This window comes from Vidua macroura, chromosome 3 (assembly GCF_024509145.1).
Source record: "Vidua macroura isolate BioBank_ID:100142 chromosome 3, ASM2450914v1, whole genome shotgun sequence".
Classification (NCBI taxonomy): Eukaryota; Metazoa; Chordata; class Aves; order Passeriformes; family Viduidae; genus Vidua; species Vidua macroura.
In genome coordinates, this window is record NC_071573.1 from 29,186,085 (window position 1) to 29,208,987 (window position 22,903).

General features: G+C 40.8%; 1 long non-coding RNA gene across 1 annotated transcript; it reads right to left on the reverse strand.

Moving 5' to 3' along the window:
* Positions 1–3,199: 3,199 nt before the first annotated feature.
* Positions 3,200–22,237, reverse strand: LOC128804738 (uncharacterized). The gene is made up of 3 exons (XR_008436175.1): positions 22,034–22,237; positions 10,486–10,586; positions 3,200–5,552 (listed from the first exon to the last, which is right to left on the reverse strand). It is a non-coding gene; the product is annotated as an uncharacterized LOC128804738 (long non-coding RNA).
* Between the last annotated feature and the right edge of the window lie 666 nt (positions 22,238–22,903).

The window sequence follows — 22,903 nt, forward strand, 5'->3', positions numbered from 1 at the left end:
GGGTGTTCTCCCTCCTTCTGTCACACACCAACATGGCTTTGATAAGAAAACTGTGGGTCTATAACCCATGGTTACACCAAAGAGAATTTGTCTCTGCCTTTCCTCCTGATCACATTCTACAAACTCTTCCACAATGGATTCTACCCTGGAAATTATCAATTAGTGCAGGTGCAATCACCGTCTTTTTGCAAGTAGCCTGGATAAGTTCCTACACAGCATTTGAATGGGTAGGCCCTTAAACATTTTGTTTGTACATAAAAGGAAAGAATCTAGCAGAAAAAGTCCCAAACATCTCATGGAAATGCAATTCCTTTCCCATCCTAGCAACACCAGTTCTCCCCATCAGTGCCACAAGCAATATCTACCTTTGCATTTTTACTTCACCTGTAACCTCAGAAATGCCTCATGAATGCAGGGCTGGTCTTCTAAATACCACCCAGAGTAAAGCTGAAACACAATACAAAAGCTCATCTGTCCGTTCATCTGGCAGCTCTGCTGTTCCCAGTATTGGTGCCACACAAAGAAGGCAAGAAGGTGAAGAAAAAAGGTTGTGCAGGAAAAACTTCAAGAAAATACCTAGCTAGTCAGTTCCCCTTGCAAACAAAAATTAGCTGTCAAAGGTGAAACCTGCTTTGTACAACACACAGAAAGAAAAGAAACACTATAGAAAGGACATGTGCTGCAGACTAGCAGGAGCAGAAATTCCCATCAACACTGTGAACTGGCTAAGATCACTGGTGAAAGAGAAAAACAATCTTCTAGGAAAAGCAAAGAAACCTAACAACATGGTTAAAGCTAAAGTGAAGAGAAATAATGCTTCCTATCGGTGCAACACACTTGCAACTGAGAGGAGCAGCAGAGAAGGGAAACCACACTGATACACATCCACAGAAAATTCTGATCGTGAGAACAAATTTGCCATGTACCACAGACAAAATAAGTGTCATCTGCATCATGTGATGCTGCCAGAGATACTGACAGTCTCAGCAAGTTTCTGGATTTGATGTATCAGGAACTGAGTTGCCACTGACCCACATGGAAAGGACAAACCTGAAAGGAGGGATTAGGATTGGCACAGGCAACTTGGGTTAAATTTGTACAATGCCAAAAATCAGGTTGACATTTTTGTTTATGTTTCCCCTCTCCCTGCCCTCCTGATCTCTCGTTAATAAAGAGTGAAGAACAATGTCAGATCTCACACAGAGTCAGCACGGCATGACACGGGAAGTCTGCACTAAAGCGATTTTATGGATGTATGATTTCCAATGAGATCAAAACTTCCCCACGACTACAGCCCTTCTGCTTCCAAGGCTTTCCCCAAATCTGGGGTTTTTTAACTAAGGACTTCTTTTTTTAAATAGCTAGAAAGTTGAAGTGTTCTGGATATGTCATAAACAGACGATCATAGTCTAATATGGGACATTTCTCTGGATATCCAGGCAGTTTGGAATCAGAAAAGCCCTATAGCTGAGGCTAGAGGAACAAGAGGGATTTTGCATTCTCATTATTATCTCCTATGCAGTCAGCTCCTGGCCACAGAAAACATGCAGTTGTCCTTTAATTGAGGATTTAATTTGGAGAGATTTTAGCTACATGAAATCTCTGTAGAGGGGGGATCTTCCTTGCCACCTCCCACAGGAAATGAGCGTTTGGAGTTATATGTCTCAGGTCATATTAGCAGAGCAATTTGGCTATCAGTCGCAAGGATATTTAGGGGACTTACCAGATTGTAAAATACTGAAGTATTTTGGCCAGTCATCTGTGGCTTGCCAGACAGAAACTTTGAGTCACAAAAGCAGAGGCTGTTGGCCAGTGAGCCCCATGTGCCCATCTCCAGCCCATTAAAGGATGTGCCACAGCAGAGCTGGGTTGCAGCACTGGTGCACCTTCACTTTCAGTGAGGCACACCAGTCAGAAGCTTTTAATCCTGTTCACCGTGTATTAACTTGGTGCTTATGAGATGCAGGCTCTTTCATAAATTGTTCAGTGAGGGGTTTTGGCAATGGTTTCATATTACAAGGCTTCTTTTTATATCCCCTGTTGCCTTTTTTAAGTCCTATCCACCCATTCCTTACAACTATTAATAAAGTATCCCTTCCTCCAGCTGTCAAACCAGGCTTTACAGTCTGTTTCTAAGCTATTGTTGTACTTCTAACAATTAAGACTTCACAGCTTATGCTGCTTTTTTCCTCCCTTAATCCAAAGTGCACTTTTAAAGGAGCTATATCAGGTGACATCTCGTCCTAAAAATAGGCAATCAAAAAGCTAGAACCTAATGAAAGGCTTCCAGAACTTTTGGTTTTTTTTCGTTCAGCTCAAGTATTTCTCATAAATGCAGTTACTTCAGCACACAAACTGTACTTCTCTGTATTAGCAGGAAAGAATTTGAGGGGAAAGTTAATTCTAAGCCAAGTATCTTGACAGCACCTGTGCTCGTGCTGTCCTTTTAGAAGGCATGTCCTCTTGCTACCCCTGTATTGGGTAGACTCACCCACACAATGGACAGAGAAATGGAGTACATATGTTTTTTATGCTTTATAATACATATCCAGCATAGCTGTTATGCCTATTCCACATATGGTACAGTCAGTACTGATCTCACCACTGTCTTACCAGAAAACTGCATCTAAATCTTTGGTAAAGTTCTAGGGCAGCTAGGAGGTGGATGCCTTGAGAGGCTGAACCTGGAACAGAGACTGAACAGAGGTAAGAGAATAAAGTAGGCATCAATTAAGTCTTAAAAGGATACACCTTGGGCAGCACAAGAGCCTGGCTAGGGCTACACCCAAGATGGACCCAAAAGGGTCACAAAATGGACCACCGGTCACGAGGTTTCACACTTTTATAAGTTTTGGAACCTTTGCGTATTGGGGTTAATTGTCCAATTACAGCTTCAGGTTATGAAGTCTCATCCTCCTTGTTTGCTCCCCTCAGTTCTTCATTGTTTATACTTTTGGACCTGAAGGTCATAACAGTTGTCCTTAGTCTCATGCTGGAAAGGGATTGTTTTTTCTAACTGCCCTGTGAAGAGAGCTTATTGACACCTAATGTGAAGCTCAGAGCTACATACCTAGGCAGCACAGAATCTGAGAAATATGAAAGTTAAAACTGAAGGCATCATGGTTAGGGAAGAGAAATGGAGAGACAGGGTGATGTCACTGCTCAGCTTTAATTCCTTAAGCCTGGATCATGGCCAGGTACATATTCCAGTTTCCAGGACAGCAGTACCCAAATCTTGTCAGCTTGATTCAGAAAACCAAAGATCAGACACCGACACAATGAAAAATGAACAAGGATTTTGTTCACACCCATTTTTTCTTCTTTTGTCTTTCCATGTCATGTTGACAAACCACACAAGCAACTGAGTTTCCCTACTCCAAAACTTCTCTGGTTTGGACCCTTAAAAAATGGAGGTGCTCAAAATAAAAAATCACTTTGAATATCTTGGCCTATATCCCAGTAGGGAGTGAATCTAATCACGTACACAGTAACCTTCAAACTACACAAGCATAAAACACTAGAAAAACAAAACTGTAAAAGGCATCATGGAAATGAAAATCAGTATGACACAGCAAGTAAGATCATGCAGCTTTCACTTATCTATTTAAATTGCAATTGATCCTACTGTGTTTGCTAGTCCCTGCCATGAACTAAAACCCCATTCGTTTTCCCTTCCTTGAAAAGCAGCCCAAAGCACAGTTCTTATACCATCAAGTTTAAACTATGTGCAGTAAGAGCAACACTCCATCTTATGTTTTACCTGTGGTGTTTCCTCTCCCTTGCTGAATATCTGAAGTGAAGGCATCCCAGATTTCTCTTATTCACTGCTGACTGTTCTTATTCCTGTTAACTCAGTCTTTCAGAAGAGTTGTTACCTCTGCAGTTCTGGTATAATTTTTATTTAAGTATAACATAAAGCTGTACAAAAGATATAGACATGATTTGTATTATTCTTTTATCTAAGCATACTCATTCACAAAACCAAAATGCATGGCGAGAAGTAACAGGAAGCATCAGTTCTTGAACAATAAAACCGCTGAAAGAAAAAGTTTTACAAGCCAGCTCTGGTGCACAGACCACAATGCAAAAGCTGCTAGATTAAACTATTTTCATTGTCTAGGATGGAAAAAGGATGAGACAGAATAGAAAGAATAAAATTATTCCTTGTACAACCTTATCATAATTAGAGCTGAAAAAAATATGGAAATTCAATCTGATAAAAAACTTTTTTGTTCAACATTTTTTCCTAACTTGGGATGATAAAGTAAATATCAACTGTTTTGTTTTGTTGGGATTTTTAAAAAGAATTTTCAATAAGAAATAAAACTTCAGGGTTATTTTGGGAAGACATTCGAATTTTTACTATTCATGAATTGAAAAATATTGTTTCAATTTGCTGGGCTCTTTCTCTATTGCATTTTTCATGAGACCCACAGGGGTGATCGTCTGTATCCTTCATCCTCTTCTATGAGACAATGACTGCCATCATGTACCAAGCTTCTCAAAGAAAACTATGATTCTGCATCTTAGTGGCAAATACCAGTTGGCAAGCAAGATCAGACCAGCTGAGACTGGGAGCAATAGGCATGCAAAAAATAAATTGACTAAAGAAATACACCACAAAAGGGAAACACACAATTTACTCAAAACTAAATAGTCTTATAATGGAAGGCTTCATTTTCTTTTCTAAAAGAAAAATAAAAGAGCATAATATTAAAAAAAAAAATTATTTTCGTAGCATGTTAATTTTTCAGAAGTTGTTTTAGAACATCATCCTGACAGCAAATTCCTGCCCTGTCTAGATCTACCCCTTTTAATACCTGGTATTTTATATTCCCTAAAAGATAATTCTATTGTCAAAATTATCCTTGAATACCACACAAAAAGCAGGTTAGAGCACAACTGGTAAAGAAGCTATAGCAATATTTTCTTAAAGTCTGTTCAAGAAATTCTCTGTGTTAGGGTTAGTATATAAAGTTTAGGCCTCTGAACATTTAGGTATCACAATGCCATTGCAATTCAGGGAGGCAGGCCAGTTTGCTAATTAAAATATATAGAACTGGGCAAAACATCACCTAACTTCTTTTCCAAGCTCTGCCACTGACCTACTGTAGCCTTGCTGAAGTCATTTTAACTATATTCAAAAGCACTATTAGGATACATATTTTCTTCCACAAGATGCACAAGATGTAACTCAAGTCTGTGCAATACTAAAGAAATCCAGTCAGAAATGGACTAGAAAAAAAATGGAAACAAAGATAAAAGATGCATATTTGATGCTGTTCTCTAACCTTCTGTGTGATTAAATAACATGTCCTTCTCCTTGCAGTTGAATTGAGTGGTTCTTGCTTCACACTGTAAGAGTTTTATCACATTGGAATTGGTTTTCCCAGCATGACTTATCATTATTTTATTTTTAAAGCAATTTTTTTTATTAGAAAGATAAAACAATTGCATGAGAGAAATTTTCAAAGCAAGTAATCCTCTTGGGTTTTCTGACGTACTTTCTTCATCCAGACTAGACTGGTGCGTGCTTCCACATAACACAGGACCTGAGGAGAACAAAAAGAGAGGAAACAGTTTACACTCTTGAAATGCCCACAGCTGTCTCAGACAACCTCGGGGTTGTCTCAAGGCTCAGGGCCACTGTGCTTTATAGTCAGATGAAAATGCAGCTTGGAGTTCGGCAGGAAACAAGTGTCATGAGCCCAGACCACAGATTGCACGCCTGCCTTCACCATCCAACTCACCCAGGGTTGAAATCTGGGAGACACCATTTGGGAGAGCCCACAGTGGCACTTCCAAAGCACAAGCTGTGCTGTCCATGGGCAAAAGGAAGGCAGGATCTCTGAGTGCCAGGATACAAAAGGAGCCTGTATGCATGAGAGCTCTTATCACTGGCAGGCTCTAGGACTCACAAAGTCAGAGCAGTGAAGCCCAAAATACATATATATGCAAAACAAGCCACAAACTTTCCACCCTGATGAAAGCAAAATGAGGAAAATCTTTCCGACAGATTCACAGCTGGTTTCAATCTACAGCCTAAGCATATCTAATGGGTCGCTTTTATCAGAGGAGCTCTCATAGGGTTCTGGCTGCTACTGAGGGCAGTTTGCCACTGTGCCGACCCCTCAACAAAAGTCTGAGAGGACACTGTGTACTCCCTACACGAACTGAGGCATGGGGTAATAGAGACCATCTGCTCCAAATTCTGGCCCCACTTGCACCTTTATTCATCCATTCCAGCTCCTAAGATCTCGCTCCAGCTAATGTAGCTGCCCGTACCAAAGTATCAGAAAAACGCAAAACATTCCTCTCAGAAATCTTATTTCTTTTTTTATCACTCTCAGAAGTAAATTAAAGGATTCTACCCATATGAGAATAAAGTAATACCTGGTCTCAAACCCTCCTAGGTGAAACTCTGGCTTCTCTAGAGACAGAAGAATTTTCTGTTAGGAGAGGTTTAAGAGAAGCTACCACAGTCAGAAAAATGCAGGACCTTTACCTTCTACAAACTACTGAAAGAGAAAAAAGTTCAAAACGTCACATCCATTTATGAAAATTTGCATGCTAGGGACGTGATGAGAAGTTATTGTAGGCATGTCATGTTGTCAGTAAAAAGTACTTCAAATATATATTACTTTATTTTTCTCCCTGTGGTTTACAGATTTGTCCTGGGACAATGGAAGTTTACAGAGAAGGGGGAGATGTCTGTGATTAAGGCGGCTTTCAGCTCTTCTTCCTACAGATACCCTGTGGATATTGCTGTATTCTCCAGAATCCAAGCTTCCACTTAAAAAACAATGAAGTTTCCAGCCCATCTGGGTTTGCGGAAGCAGAATGTAAACAGATGTACTGTTGTCTTATTTTAGAAGCTATAGCAAGCCAGACTGAAACAATAGCACTAAGAAATGTCAACTGCTCCCATTCATCTCAGTGGGGTGGGGTGTTAACTTTGAAGCCTAATTGTGACCACTTTAAAGTCAGCCTTTTAACCATTTCACTGCTATTACTATACCAGAAACTCCAAAGTAATGAACTTACCCAGCCTCTGTGTTTGTATGCATTATTCGAGACCTTCCATTCACTTGAAAAGAACACTGCATTACAATCGAGCTAGTTTGAATATTCTTTTACTTAAGAAGTTAGCTGAATTGTTTGTTACTGTCTTTCAAAATTAGGGTTAAAAGAAAGTCAAGGGTGAAAGGTTAGCTTCATTGTTGTTGCTCTCAAAAGTGCAACACGTGGGATTTCATGCTTTTTTGCTTTGATCAGGGTGCCCGCATGGCAGTTCATTTCAATAAACAAACAGCTACATACAAAACTAAAAATAATGACTAAACAAATAACACTGCACCATCGATCAGGAGTAAAAGAACAAAAAAGACATCCTAATGATGTGGTAGCATATACTTGCAAGAATAAAAAAAGGGGAAAGAGGAAAAGGGTCTTCATTTTCAGAAAGTTATAGCTGCCGTTACCTTAAATCCAAGGTGTATTAGCCTTGGTTTGAGTACACAGAAAAGTTGCCCTGCTAAAGTTATTTTACATCCCTTTTCCAAGAAGCTGTTGCATTCTTCATCAGTGGTCACTCTGATGTCCGCATGTGGATTTTCCTCCGGGACCAGCAGCTGAAGACTAGTAACTCTACAGACACATTTTTGTAAACATTACTTCAGATGCTCTGAGAACTCATGCTGAAAATTATTAGGGCAAGCTACTCTACTCTAGCTGATGTTTCTGAGCATCCAGAATCATGCTGATGTGAGGAGCCACAGTCACACGGTGCTGCAGGGCATGATGGAGATGCCTGGCTGGGTTTGGTGGGGCTGTTTGCCACACACCTCCTGTCTCTGCTCAACCAGCCCTCCTGCCCACCTCCACTGCAGAACATCTCTGTGTGCCTGCCCATTGTGTCTGTCACAGGTCATGGGTGACACAGGATGGCTGCAGAGCAATATGTGCACTGCATTCATACTTGTACAGTTATATCTACACTGACAACCCTTTTCACCTGTCATTTTCTTCCTAATATAATAGATATTGGGCTGAGAAGTCAACACTAACATCACCACTGCACTACTCTGGTCATCATTAGTACACCCATGCTAGGTACCCTAACCAGGTAATCCTGACACGTCTCAAGATGCCTCCATTGCAGCTACAGCCACTGGCTCAGGGGAAGTGAAAAGGGAAGGGCAGTACCTCAGCTACATGACAGAGCAATGGGAATGGCATCACCCAGCAAAAGACCTTGAACAAGCAGCTGGGACAGGAGTAACCTCTCTAGGTCATGAGGCAGCAACAGGAAGAAAGTAAAGTGGAAGGATCTGCATAAGCCACATTATATTTCTTGAAAGATAACTACTTGAGCACACATTCTCACTCCTGAATAAAACTGTCTTTATTTGGGAAGGTCTTGAATTTATATGAGTTCCTACTGTGGTAAAGGAATAAGGTTATTTTGGTAGAAGGGGGAAAATTTTCCTGCCTACACAATGCCTAGGTGTTTGTGCAAACAAAGGCCTGATTCATCCAGTGCAGGTTCTTTTGCCTGCTACAACAGACAATAACCTGACATTGTTATTAGTAAGTTATGAATGCACAATCCTTCCATGTGTAAATTCTACTGTTAGCTAGATGTTAGGGTGTTTGAAATTTGCCCTGACTGCTAAAATCACCAGATACACACCCCTCTGTTGTCAACTATCAGTGTTTCCTAAATCTTGATCTTTAAATTGCAACATAGGATTTGTGAAATGCTCTTGACATAAAGCTGAAAATAAACCCCTGCTTTCACTTAAAAGCCTGTGTGCACTGACTTTACGCACAAAAGGCCTGCTATGGAAAGACAGACACCTTCATTTTCTATTAACTTCAATCGGCTGCAGCGAGGTGATCAGTTCTCTGCAGAAGGTGCTGAATAAGATCATATATAAATTCACAGAAGTGTCTGAGTGCTGTTGAACATGTTTTCTGCAGATGCTTAGAGGTGCAGAACAAAGGCAGCTGAAAACAGACTTGGTAAGTTTACAATTTTACTTTACCACTGTATTAAATTCCCATTCAACATCCATAAGGCACCACACACTTGTTATAGAAAAAATAAACAGTCTCATAAAAACTAGACTTGCCCATCTTTGCTCTGCCATGCATCCCTCTTCTTTGAACTGCTAGCAAGTAAAAAAACCCTCTGACAGCTGGATGTGTAGAAGTCTGTGCTGGCAGTGTCCTGGTCCAGAGCAGCACTGCAGGCTGGAATGCTGACGCTGGCAGGGCTGCCACTGCGTTTACTTAACACTCATTTCTCTCAGTCTGCTTCAGACCAGAAATGCAGGCAATGAAAACCTACCCAGCCTTTGAGAACCTCGGCCGTAGCGTTTTAGCAGAGCAAGGTCTGTGCAGGTACATGAAAGAGGCATTCAGAAGACACTCCCATTCAAGGGAGGCAGAAAGAGAGCCCCCAGCTGTCTCTGGTTACCTTTTATTGGCATGAAAAGAAGGAGGCAGGAGGGGCAAGGTTTCAGGACAAATGAAAAACAAGCTTTCTAAGATTCACTGTTCAACCTCAAAACAAAAGCTCAGCGAATTTAAGCTACAGGATCTTAGTTCCATTTCTTTCAGTTTAGTAATTTATTACAGAGAAGAGAATGAAAAACCTGCTTCAAATAGTGGATTAAACATTACCCTGAAACAGAACTAGGGAGAAAAAATATATATTGTGAATTCAGCTAGTTTCTGGGCAAAAACTATACATTATGAATTCAGCTAGTTTCCTAAAGAAATAAAAAGCAAATTGGCAAACACATGAGAAAGTCTACCATGTTGTAGGTATCCAAGGCTCCTTGGTTAAAAACATTTACACCATGATGAAAGCAGGACAAAACAGCTGTCACAGAAGCATTATTAAGTAGAGGGTATAATCTGTAAACACTCGCCACCCAAATTAAACCAAGATCTGTTGAGATGGACAAGAAATGCCTAGTTTGGGAAGGCAGGCCCAATGGCCTTCTAGAGAAAGCCAGCCTAGGGCAGCATGAGGGTGTGGGGGCTCTGGCTTGAGTGTCACTCCCTGGAGCCACTGGGGCAGAGGAATGGCCACTGGTGGCCAGCAAACACCCCCACCCCTCAGCCAACAGGGGCAGACAGCCTACAAAGCCCTGCACTGTCCCAACCTTCCTGCAAGCCTGAAGAAAACCCAGTTTTGTGTCCTGCATGACATGGCAGACTCTTCCCCAGGTGTGGATGCTCAGATTAGTTCTGGGTTTGTTGTATGGAGCACCTTGGAGCGAAGAGGGATGGGCCAAAGCTTCCTCACAGAAGCTTCCCCTTAGAAAACCCAGTGCCCCATGCACCCACGTGCAGTTTGAACCACGAGCCGTGCTGCATAAGGGCACGGTATGGGGACCCTGCATGGTATGGGATGGCTGCAGGGACTCTTCCTGCAGGTCGTAACACAGCCCTGTACAGCAAAGGTCAGCACACCTGCTCATAAGGGCTGAAGAGAGAAGTCTTAGTGCAGCATCCAAGTCCTTCCCATTCCATGGGGACAGCACAGAGTTCCTCCTCCACAGGAAGTGTAAGCTCTGCAGAAAACAGAGGAGGGGACCGCGGAAGTACAGATTTTGTGACCAATAAATGTGTTCAACAATTAAACAGGTAATGTCACTTGCAAAAAGAAAAATAATAACCGTAATGCCTAATATTTACACAATTCTCTATACAAACCTATTGTTTTTCTGTAGAGGTGTACAAATATTATCTAACCAGTCACCTGAGGACACATGGTTAAAGCCTTGGCTTCTTGATGAACTGCAGAAGTCTTAAAGTGTGTCCACATGCTCCAAAGTTTGTTGTATTGGATCTAGGCAACACATGTTTAGGTACACTTATGTAAATACCTTGAGATAACTCAGAACCCTTTATAAATTTAGGTGGCCTTCATGACACCTAAATATAGGTGGGTCTGTGAGACCTGAAAAAATTATACATACTAGGTTAGGGGCAACTTCAATAATTTTTCAAAGACCAGTAATTTACATCTAGGTTATAAGTTTTTCTAATGTTTCAATTTCATGATGTGTCTCTAAGGTGTTATCTACCCAGAAAATAAACTATCTGGCTGAAGCAATGATCTGGATAGCATGCTAGCTATCACTTTGATACACAATGAGACAGAAAAACAGGAAGGATTTATCCGGAATTCATTTGGCAGTACTGTAGAATTTTATGCAAGGGAAACTGTGCAGGTGTTTCTGTAATTCCTTAATTCTTTGAAGAGGTGAAATGTATAATTTAGAAAAAGTTCTTAGAAACACTTAAGAAGAAAAATATTTTACTCATTACAGTAACTTCTTTTTTATAGATCATTCTTTTAGTCTCTTAACATATCTTGAAACAAACATGGACTGCCAAATACTTTAATCAGAGTACTTCTGATCTGTAATCTCTTTGATACAGATCCTGTCTTAATAAATCATTTCACAGCCTTGAAGAACCATTAGAAGCAAAAAAACCAGCATTTGCAGTTGTAGTATAAAGTTTTACTTGGCATTCCTGTAGGTGACATGAGAGAGTAGAAACAATGGTCAAAATTCAATATTGATACTTGAATATTTAAAAATTGGTGCATAAGGACTTGATTCCTGTCACTTTTCAAGCCATGCTACTGGAGCTGATCTTAAAACCTGACATTAAATGTTATGAGAGAATATGATAAGGTGCATTCCTAGAAAAAACTGACTGAGGGCAACAGAAATCATCCCACCAGATGAGTAGGATTTGGCCAAAGCCTGTGTTAAAAACACTCTGAGGAGGGAGAAAAGGTCAGAAGCAACAGGACTTTAATCTCTTAGGCTCAACATCAGGTTTATTTTTTTTTTGTCTCAGATCTTTCACACACCAAATACATTTTGGACACTAGATTAGAGATAAATAAATCAATATTAGTCTTATTTTGCTAAAAAGAACATTTACTGGCAGCATATTTTCATCTCAGATTTTATGTTGGGGGAAAATCTTGGAGGTGGGAGAGTAAGTACTCTAGCAGGCATCTGCTAAACATAATGCAGTTGTATTCTGGTACAAAAACTGTATTCCTTCTAGTGTTTTTAATGGCATTCATTTTCTACATAACATTCTGCTTCACTAGTATCCCAATATGACCCTAATCAATTTTTTATCCTAGTCACCTTTTCCCACCTGACTCCTCACTTGCAGAGTCCTTTTAGCACTTAACTGGGTAAGTTACTCTTCCCTTTCTGTTTTAACTATAAGGGGCAATCGTAGGTCAGTCCCTCGTGGAGAATGGACACTGCACCTGCACCTGAGCTCCCACCCACATAACCAACATTGGCAGAGTGTTTAGGAGATTCGTCTGGTTCACATTTCTGTTACAGTGCCAAGTTCAATTCTGTCATGTGCTCACCTCCTCCTGTTTTGTCCTTGATCACGTGCTCTTTCCTTCTCCTCAACCACCCTACCTTCCAGAGCAAAAAAAGGAGCTGCTCACACTGGACATGGCCAGAGCCTGTCCAGAGTATGCTCCGAGTCTGGTCCCACACTACCACAATCTCATTCGCACTAACTTGGAAGTCCTACCCATTTCTGGGGAAAGCCCAGCTCACATATCACATTGGCTCAGAAGAGAAGTAGCAGTCTTTGAAGGGATTTAGCTGTGTTCAAAATGAAATATTTTTTTCCCACTTATACATATGAACAGCTGCACCCCTGTTTTAACATCCCCACTACCCAGGGCAGGATAACAAACAGAAAGCTTTCCAGGAGTGGTCTTCAACAAAAATAACAAAACTGACTTAAGAGGTTCAAAGCCACACGGGAAGATCCGTCCTCTCAAAAAACTGGAATAATGAAAAAGAACAATCCTGGCGACAATATTATTTCCTAGTGAACAGATCCAAGCTCTGTGTGACTTGCAACAAGTAGTAGTAAATGCAAGAAGTTGCAGCACCTCACTTGCAGGAAACGCCAACCAAAAAATTTAGTACTAAATATGATTAGAAAATACTAAAGAATTTGAAAGCTTTGCTTCAGATATAGCCATCATTAATTACTGATTACACGGGAAATTCACATGACAAGCTTGTTAGAAAGGTTTTGTAATCTGTTTCCAAATGCACTGTAATAAAATATTGAGAAAAAGTTTGAAATAATGAAATAAATCAAGTTATCATAAGTCACGCTGATTTACATCAGTATTTACCCACCATGAGATGGTTGGTATTTAGGGAAGTTTTGGTAAATATTTTACTGACTCACTTCTTCAAGGCATTTCTGTCAGAAAGAGACCTTGAAAAGGAGACAAATGACATATTTTAGAGGAGCATGCAAAGGTAGTTGCAAGAGAGGCACAGAAATAGAGGTGAATGAGCAAGACTAATGAAAATTTATATATCATTTGTTGTTTATCCAAAGTTTCCTTTGGTTTAGAAACTAGACTTATGAGAAGGTGTGCTATCTGTCAAACCAGGCATAACCACCAAACTCTCTCACTCCACCTTGACTCCTTCTGCTCTTTTCCTGTATTTCAGTGCTAGGTTGTACACAAATAGAAAATTATTACTATGTTTTTACAATGCTTGTGAGTCCAGAAATGTCCCAGATTGGGGAAATCCTTTCCTCTGGACACACTCACTCAGCATCACTACAATCCACTATAAATATACTACTTACACTTTAAGCTGTTGCCACTGCCTCACAAAGCAGACTGAAATTTTGCACACAACTTTGACTTCTATGAAGCAAACACAAGTTTCACAAAAAAATCCCTTCCTTCCACTGAGACAGAATGGCCTCTGAAATTCATACTGCACAAAACCAGAACAAAACACTTCGGAGGAGGAAGACACAGTTACACCATAACTATTTGATGCTGCAGGGGGAAGAAGGCATAATTTAACTTGTTCAAAGCATTTGGACTGAGCACCTTATTCTTATCACTTATCCCATGTAACAGAGCTCATCCAACTGATCTTTATTTGAATAAGTAGCTTTGATGACCTCCTGGTCATTAAAGTGTTTTTCCCTTCTATCTGTCATTATACAGACTGAGGATTACAAAGTTTTAAGTCCTTGGGAAGGGGTTTTCCTGACAAGCTTTTTAAAAAAAACCCCGAAGTATTTCATAATTCAAAGAAGGTGAAGAGAACTTTCATGAAGATTTTACTTTCCAGAGTTGCGGCTTTTTAATTTCTGCAAGGTAATACAAGCAAGATCAGTTTCTGAGAAAACACCTGAAAATATTGTGCATATAATCACAGAATAATAGAATAACTGAGTTCAAAGGAAACCATCAGGATCATCAAATCCAACTCCTGGCCCTGCACAGGACACCCCAAGAATCACACCATGTGCCTGACAGCATTGTCTAAATGCTTCTTGAGTTCTGTAAGGCTTGGTGCTGTGAGCACTTCCCTGGGGAGCCTGTCTCAGTGCCCAGCCACTCTCTAGGTGAATTTTTTTTCCTGATAGTCAGCCTAAACCTCCCCTGACACAACTTTGTGTCATTTCCTTGAGTCCTGTCACTGGACTGGGCACCACAGAGCACAGATCAATGCTTGTCCCTCCTCTTCCCCTCATGAGGAAGTTGTAACTGCAATGAGGTCTCTCCTCAGTCTCTTCCAGGATGAACAGACCAAGTGACCTCAGCTGTCCCTCATATGGCTTCCCCTCAAGGACTTTCCCCATTCTCTTGTCCCTCCTTTGGACACTCTCTAACAGTTTAATGTCTTTTTCATACTGCAGTGACCAGAACTGCCCCCAGCACTGGAGGTGAGGCCGCCCCAGGGCAGAGCAGAGCAGCAAAATTCCCTCCCTTGCCTGCCTGTGATGCTGTGCCTGATGCACCCCAGGACAGGGATAGCCCTCCTGGCTGCCAGGGCACTGCTGACTCAGATTCAGTGCAAAAGATAAGGAAGGTAACGTGGAAAAAGTCAGGAGATGGAGCTGCACTCAGGATTGTGCATCACGTTACAGATGTTGCTGTGTTACAGCTATCAAGCAGAGATGGAGGTCTGTATGGTTTCTATTATATTGTTGTCCAAAACAACACTAGAAGATAAAAAGACACAGCTGTGAAGTACACTGGGATGGGGTTTCAGAAAAATAACTCCAGTTTCATATCTCAGCTGGGTCATGCTCACACAACAGGAATGAATATTTTGTAATTGCATCAACTGAACTGGACTTGTACAAACAAGACCTGATTAAGTTTTGTCTTGCAGTTTCCAATGTTCAACTGCAGCTTTTTCTAAGAATTTCCTATTCCTGGAAATTATGAATTTTTCATGAGTCTTCTGATGAACTGTGAACACATAATGGGAGATTAGGTGATTGAAATTAATTCTTGTGTCCAGTTTTGAACTTAATTAGCTTGGTTTCAAACACTGAATTGTAAATGTACTGAGAGTATGCTATTCCAAACATTAATTATACTATTTCTAAATTGTTCTAGGACATTTCTATGTGTTCATATACTTTGTTTACAAATGTTTCCAGGGTTTTAAGCAGTTTAACTTAATAACCCCACTAAAGACTAAGCCTAAAGATCACACATGTCAGTGTGATCAAAGTCTCTCTATTCCTAAATGAATATACAATTCAGTGCAATGTAGCTAACACAATGAAATCACTGCTGCCAATTGATATAGACAAACAGATCACAGCCTGGGAGAAGGTCTATAGGCAGAAGACCCAACCATTCCTTTCAATGTCATCCCACACTTCTGACCAGAATTTCAAAAACAAAAAAAAATCTCCAATCCACCTTTCACCCAAAGCAAGAAAAATTAGCCAAAATCACTACAGGAGAATAACATGAATGCAGTAATCAATCTATAATTAAAACACTCACAGATTGTCTAAGCAGAACCTCATTTTTTTTCTTGTCCACAGTGGCACTTTTAATGTAAGGATTTTGGATGAATTTTCTAGGGGGGAAAAAACCTCCACAAACCAGAAAGCAAATGTAAAATAAACCTGTTTCAACATTTAAACTAAGCCATCTTGCTGCCTATATTAACAAAATATAATAAAATATAATATAAATTATAATCTCTCAGGTTTTCCTAGAAAACATATGCATATTTAAATTCCTGGTGGCAAGGAAGGGTGAACAACTGCTGGAAAAAGATACACTGATCTAAAGGGTAAGAAGAGGAGAAGTGAGGATGTATTCCAAAGGCTCTTCCATTTCCTGTTGCCACTACAGGAAAGGACATGAACTGAGAAGGTTCCTGTCTGCTGCTGGCTGCTTTTGTATATTCCCTGTTGCTTCACTGCTTCAGTCTTTCTCTCAACAAGAGTTTTCTCACCCAGGTATCTGTATCAGTTATTAGCAGTAAGACCAGAAAGCAGCAGATTCAGCAGCAGAAAGGCAAGTCTCTTCTCTCTACAGGAAAGAAGTTGTGGAATAGAATCAGACAAAAAAAAACCAAACCAAACCAAACCAAACAAAAAAAACAAAAAAAAAAAAAAAAAAAAAAAAAAAAAAAAAAAAAAACCAAACACCCACAAACAAACAAAAATAATTCACCCTCAAGCTAGATTTTCTAAATTTAAACACTTCTGGCAGCATCATAGTTCATATAGCTGTGTTGAAAGAATGAGACTATGGAATCTGCCTGTGGCCATATCTGAGAACCCTCCTGCAAATGGAGTCCTATGACTGTGTTAGCTGCCTCCTTCAGCTGGTGGAAGAGGGTGGCTGTGTGCAGCCTGCCTATTGAAGTGGCCTCTGCAATGACCAAAATTTCCAAAATGACCAGACTGCTCTAAAGGATTGGGGCAGAGAAGACCATGGCCCAAATGGGAACATTCCCAGGCTCGGTTTAATTCATTGCAGGTACTTACACAACAGCAATGTCTTTTTAAACTAGCATTCTAAACCTTCCTTTTTCAGGAGGCAATCACAAATGACCAGCAATCCTGTTACTAACAAAAGGTGCTTGCAAGAAAAACTAGAGGTTTCTCTAGCTGAGCTCAGGGATGAGCTGCAGGTTTTTGGGGGATACCTAAGAAGCAGGTACACCTCAATGGCATTACAAAGACAGACACCTTAACATGGACTCCCTATATCATCTTATAATTTTGCTTTATGGAACTTTGTGTAACAACCCTTCCAAATTCTCAAGATCTAACACACAAACACATGCACTGCAAACAGCCCTCTCACCGGCTATGTTTGCATTGTTACTCCTTAACCTGAAACCTCAGGTTTAAATAACTGTCAGTCGATTTTATCAATGTTTGGTTTATGAGTCATTCAGCCAGCACAATGGGCCGAGGAAGAAAACAGCTCCTTTACACACATGCCCTAATTTTTCTGCTCCCTGGGAAGCTGGAGAAGCAGAGAGAGGGCACAGGAAGGAATTGTAGGCTGAACAAAAATATATGTCCCAACCCAGAGTTCTACCTGTTAAGCACACATAAACTCATAAATCAAGTCATGAGCAGAACAGGAGGAAAACAGCTCTGGGACATTATACCAAATGTTTTGGTAGAGCTTCAAGTTGCAGCAAGAAACTTTCTGCTAAATTGCTTCCTATTTAAATTTGCTCCTTTGCACAAACCACAGATTTCCATACCTTTTTTTTCTTTTTTTTTTCCCACCAGTGAGTCTCCAGAAATTTGGAAATAGGGGAGGGAGAGAAAAATCACTGCTCTGAATTTAGTTTTATACAAAGGTCATGTAAAGAAGGAAATGTCTGCCCTCCTACACACATGCGCTAAGGACAGTTTTGCTAAAATTAGCCACTGGTGGAAAAAGCACAGAATCAAGTTGTTCTCATGAGCCTTTCTCTTTTCAGCAGAATTCTGCAACATCTCAGAGTCCAGCAGACTCAGCCTTGCCTGGAGCTGAGCACCTCCTCTGGCCACTGCCTCCAACAAAAGCAGCAGAGAGCAAGGCACAGTTGCCAGTCTCAGATTGCACAGATATGCCCAGACTGGAATCATCTGGGATGCATTAAACTGGGAAATCTCTTGTCTGTGCTAGCATACCTGCTTTTTATTCGAGGCAAGTGTCATTGAAACAAGATTTATAGGTTAGCCTGCACTGATAAAATTGTGTCAGACCCTGGGTTGGTCACTCTTATCTCAACATTAAAATTAAATATTCCTATGAAAACTAGCCTTGACTTTTGTTGCACAAAGTAAATAAAAAACTATTTGTTTTGTTTAAAGTGGTGAATTGCAGATATCAGAAAAAAAACATAAGGACAGGAGTGGAAAACTTTGCATTATAGCACTAGGAAATTCATTGTGTTTTATCTGTGCTACAAAGTAATTTTCATATTGTCTGTAAATTGTTATAGCTTCTAAAGCTGATCACAATTTCAACAGTAATAGACCAAAACCAGTATACAAATACTGATTTCCTATCTTATGTTCAGGTCCTGTTGGCAATTGTTCAAGTACAAGTATATTAGATTTATGAGTGTTTACCTTATCTGCATCCTTTATTCAGAGGTGTGGACCCTTACCTACACCTTTGTGATGCCTGGTTAATGTTCTGGGCTTCAAACTCTTTCTTGTATTTTCCAGCACTTCCTTGCTTCAACCAAATCAAAACCATAGGCAGCACTTCAATACTCAAATTTTTACCAGACAAAAAACAGCCCCAGAAAGTTCCCCGGCCTTCCTGTGTGGTCAACTGGAGCAGGCAGACCTTTCCCAGAGGCATTTATTTTCACCATCACCACCCCCACCTCTCCAAAGTAACACACATGGGATGAATTGTCCTCTAGACATGCCTATTTAGCCTCATTGACTATAGACAGGGCTTAGGTGACTAAATGCATTTCTCAAAACAAGCAAGATGAATCTGTTACTGGAACCTAAGCCTCAGGGAAAAAAAAAAAAAAAAAAAAAAAAATTACTGTCAATAAGACCATGGAGAACATGGGTGCCTTTTCCTTTAAAAGCCCTACTTTGTGGATCCCATGGGATCATACACCCAACTGGGCATTCTGCAACTGCCGTAGCTTCCAGTTATTTCTGGCATTGGTCTTGGCATTGATTTTTGACCTTTTGGAGCCCTCTTTGTGTTAGGTAACACAGCTCACTCCTTTCCCCAAAATGCACAGGAGAGTAAAGCAGGAAAGTGAAAGCAATAGCCACATTCCATCATGCAGGGAAAGAGTTAAAGATACAAGGAGCAGGAAAGCTGTCTTTCTTTAGGAGCTCCTACAGTTTCAGTCACTTATTAAAAGAGGATTTATATTTCTGAAGTAAGGATCTGTACTTCCTCCCTCTGCTGAAGCCGTGTGTTTCTCTGCCAGACTGTGATGAAAAGGGCCCTCCCTTACCCATCACCAGCCAACACTGATGTCATCCTGTTATTCTTTTTCACCTTGTACACATGTTGAGGCTTCTCTGTGGAAGTCTTGCTGAGACACACATCTCTTTGTCTCTTGTTTCTCTCTGCTCGGAAAGCGTTTTTTTAATCCCAGATTTCTTTTGCACATAGCTCAAGCAGGAATGTTTCTGAGATTTCTGAGAAGGAGGATCCATACATGTAAATAATGTTTTTCGCTGATGGCATCCAACCACCCATTAAAGCCAGAAGTCATTTCTTTGAAGAGGGTGTTGTACAGAGCTCTAACTAGGAGGTCTTGCTCATCTCTTTTTTGAAAACTTAGACATTGTATCTAACTACAACTGATCCAAGCAGGAAGGTCAGGAGGATGGGCCCCTTTTGCACCACAGCAGGGTTTGGCTGTAGAACTGGTCACAGGGTGATTTAGCTGCAAGACACCCCTCTCTTTCCTGCATTTCTAGAGAAATATTGCAGAGACTCAGTGTCTCACAGCACTTCTCCCTATTGGAAGGGAGAGAAGCAGAGGCCATCCTTGAGGCTGCGTTTAAAGATGTGGCTAGGGATTGTCTTAATTTTTTTTTACTTGTTGGTGTGCATTCTTGGCTGATCTGTGCATGTCAAGAAGACATGGCTGCAAAGGAACTCCTGGCAGCCACTTCCCTTTACCTGGCTGGGTCACTTCCATGCATCCCACTCTGTTCTCCCAGTACAGAGAGAGTCTTTCCCAAATGGGCATCACCATCGTTTGCCAGAGGAGGTTGAGCTTATAGGCAGCAAGAACACTGCACAGCAAAGACACAGTGAGCACTGCAGACCACTCCCAAGATCACTTCAGATACACAAGTGTAGCCACAGGCTTTCCTTGTGGGAAGGAGAGAAAATTGGATAGCTGAATGTTATGTACCTCTGAGGTTTTTAGAATGAAGAGAATAAAGTGAAACAAGATTAAGAAGCATGTTAGGCCATCTCTGACAGATCTTTTCTACTTACTGGGAAGAGTCTCCCACTGAGCTCCTGTGAGGTTCTGAGCCCCTGAGGACTCCATGAAGAAGCTAAAATTTGCAGCCACAAATGGCACTGTTTTTCTGTGCAAGGCTGAGCTATCAGGGAAGGTATCAGTGCAGCCTGTTGCTACTGATACTGTAAGCAGAAGACAGAAACAGTGGATCTTTTGTTTATCAGTCCTCTACAGTGTCCAGCCCCTTTGTGAATAATAAGCCACCTTTCTACAACTCTCATATGGTGCAATGCAACATTTTCAAGTCAGCTTTGCTAAACTGAACCTGCAATCTATTGATATCAGTGGGGTAAAATAGTCCTGATAAGAAACATGTTTGTACAAGGAAATTCTGAGATGCACGATGCAAGAATAAGTTAACCCAGGGAGGACATGTTCTTTCTAATAAATGCAAGTTACTTTTGGCTGGTCTTCACATCTCAGATTTACTGCTCATACTATGGGAATCATTGTATTGCCTTATCACAGGCTCATATGAAGCTGTGCTTACTCATGCTTGCAAAGCATTTAAAGATTAGAGAGAGCAGCGTCTGTAAAACCATAAAGAATACTTTGTTATCATTATTATTTAACCAAAGCAATAGGGAAATACGCTTTAAAAATGCTTCAGTTGGTTAGTTCATAACTTTCTTTTAGCTGCTAAAAGCAAAAACCAGCAAGCTGCAAGGTAGCAGGTTCAGACTTCATTTGTCTCAATATAGGCTTATTTGTTTGCCTCTACCACAGGTGGTGATTATTTTTACACTGTTTTTAATAAAAAGTTACGAAGTAGATGCAGAGGTGAAGGTAAGAAGTAGATGTAAAGTAAAAGCAAATGAATCTGGGACTTATCCTGAAACATCTGTGTCCCAAAATGTTACCCTCTAGCCCACATCCCAAGTTGCTACCCTTCTGCCTGCATAAGCTTCTCGGGTCTCATTAATGCACCAGGCAAGTCTACACAGCAAAGGGCTGTTAGAGACCCTGAGGTAGCTTTGAGGAAACTGGCTTGCTACACGGTACATTGCAATGCCATGCACGGAATCTAGCTTAGATCCCAGAGGCAATATAGCCGTGTCTGTATAGCAAAGCACCCACGCTAATTAGGCCTGCCCCTGAGGATGCTGCAGGAATGGAGCTAATTAGGTATGCTAAGAGGCACCTCTGTTAATTAGCCCAGGGAGAACAGAACAACACTTACAGAGCTTCCGATCATGGCATTAGCTCAGGGATCTCTATAGTGTACTTGGCTGTGTAGCATAGCTGAGCCCACAGCTCTCTTGAGCACCATCCGAAGAATCTAAATACCTTCTTTCAATCCAGTCTCACCATCTGACCCTGCTTTTGCAAGTATTCATAGCTGTGTTTTTCTCTTGATGGTACGAAAATTAAGTAAATAGATTCAAAAGAATGAAGGAAAAAAGCCAGTAAAAACCACACTACAATAATTTAGTGTTATTAAATTCAGCTACAGGTAGTGACATGCCTGTAAGGAAGCACTGGATATTCCTAACCTATCTTGATAAAAGGCATACTTTGGCTAGTGGTGCATGTTTTGCAAGCAGTGTATCTCTAAAGGTACTGTTAACTCAAGCCAACTCAGCTACAAACACAGGCTATGATATATTGAGTTGTAGCCATGCAAGATTTTCCATTACTAGTTCAGGGCTGAATGAAATCATTGAGGCACAGGCACAAACCTAGGAAAGATGAGCAGGAGTTTTGTCCCTTTTCCTTCTCCCCTGGCTGCACCATGCATTAGGACAGAACTGTTCTGGCTGTTTCTCCTGCCCGCAGCTCACCAAGGATCACTGTCGTCCATACCGTGCACAGCACACACAAGGCTGGTGCCAGCGCCAAGCAGCGCACGCGGCCATGCCTCCAGCTCCCAGGGTTGCTATACAACAGCACAGGGGTAAACAATGACCTGTCTCCACTACAGCCAGCACAGATAGGAGGAGGGTGATGTGACTATTGTTAAGGGAACGTTTCCAAATGCCTTTCCAGCCTCCATATCATAGGTACGCATAGCAACGCTGAGTTTATGCCCTTCAGAGAGAAAACGTGTGTGCTTTGTGCCATTCCAGGAGGGGGGTTTATGGTTCTTATTCTTGAAAAACAGAGCACAGTGATTTCCAATTACCTTCCAGACATGTGTGTAAAGGCACCAATTTCTTTCCCATATGTTTCAGAAGAATGTTTTTGCACATGGGTAACTTCTGAATAGGACATAAGCCCTTAAGTCCCATTTTGAGTTCTTGATCAAAATGCAAAAATGCATGGTGGTATTTTAAATCAGCTTCAAAATCTTATAATGTGAAGCTGCTGGAACCATTGAGAAAGTTGAAACTTTGAAGAAGTGGATATTAGGAAAACATAAATACCAGAGAAGACAGAGGTTTCTTCTGGAATTAATGTGGTTGCAGTAGAGAGAATACTTAGGTTTCTTCTAAACATTGCTATGTTTTAGGTATATAAAAGCAAAAAAAAAAAAAAAAAAAAAAAAAAATACAGCTCTTCTCTTTCAGGTTCCCAATAATTTGCTGTTATGATATGAAGTGTAGGGAAGT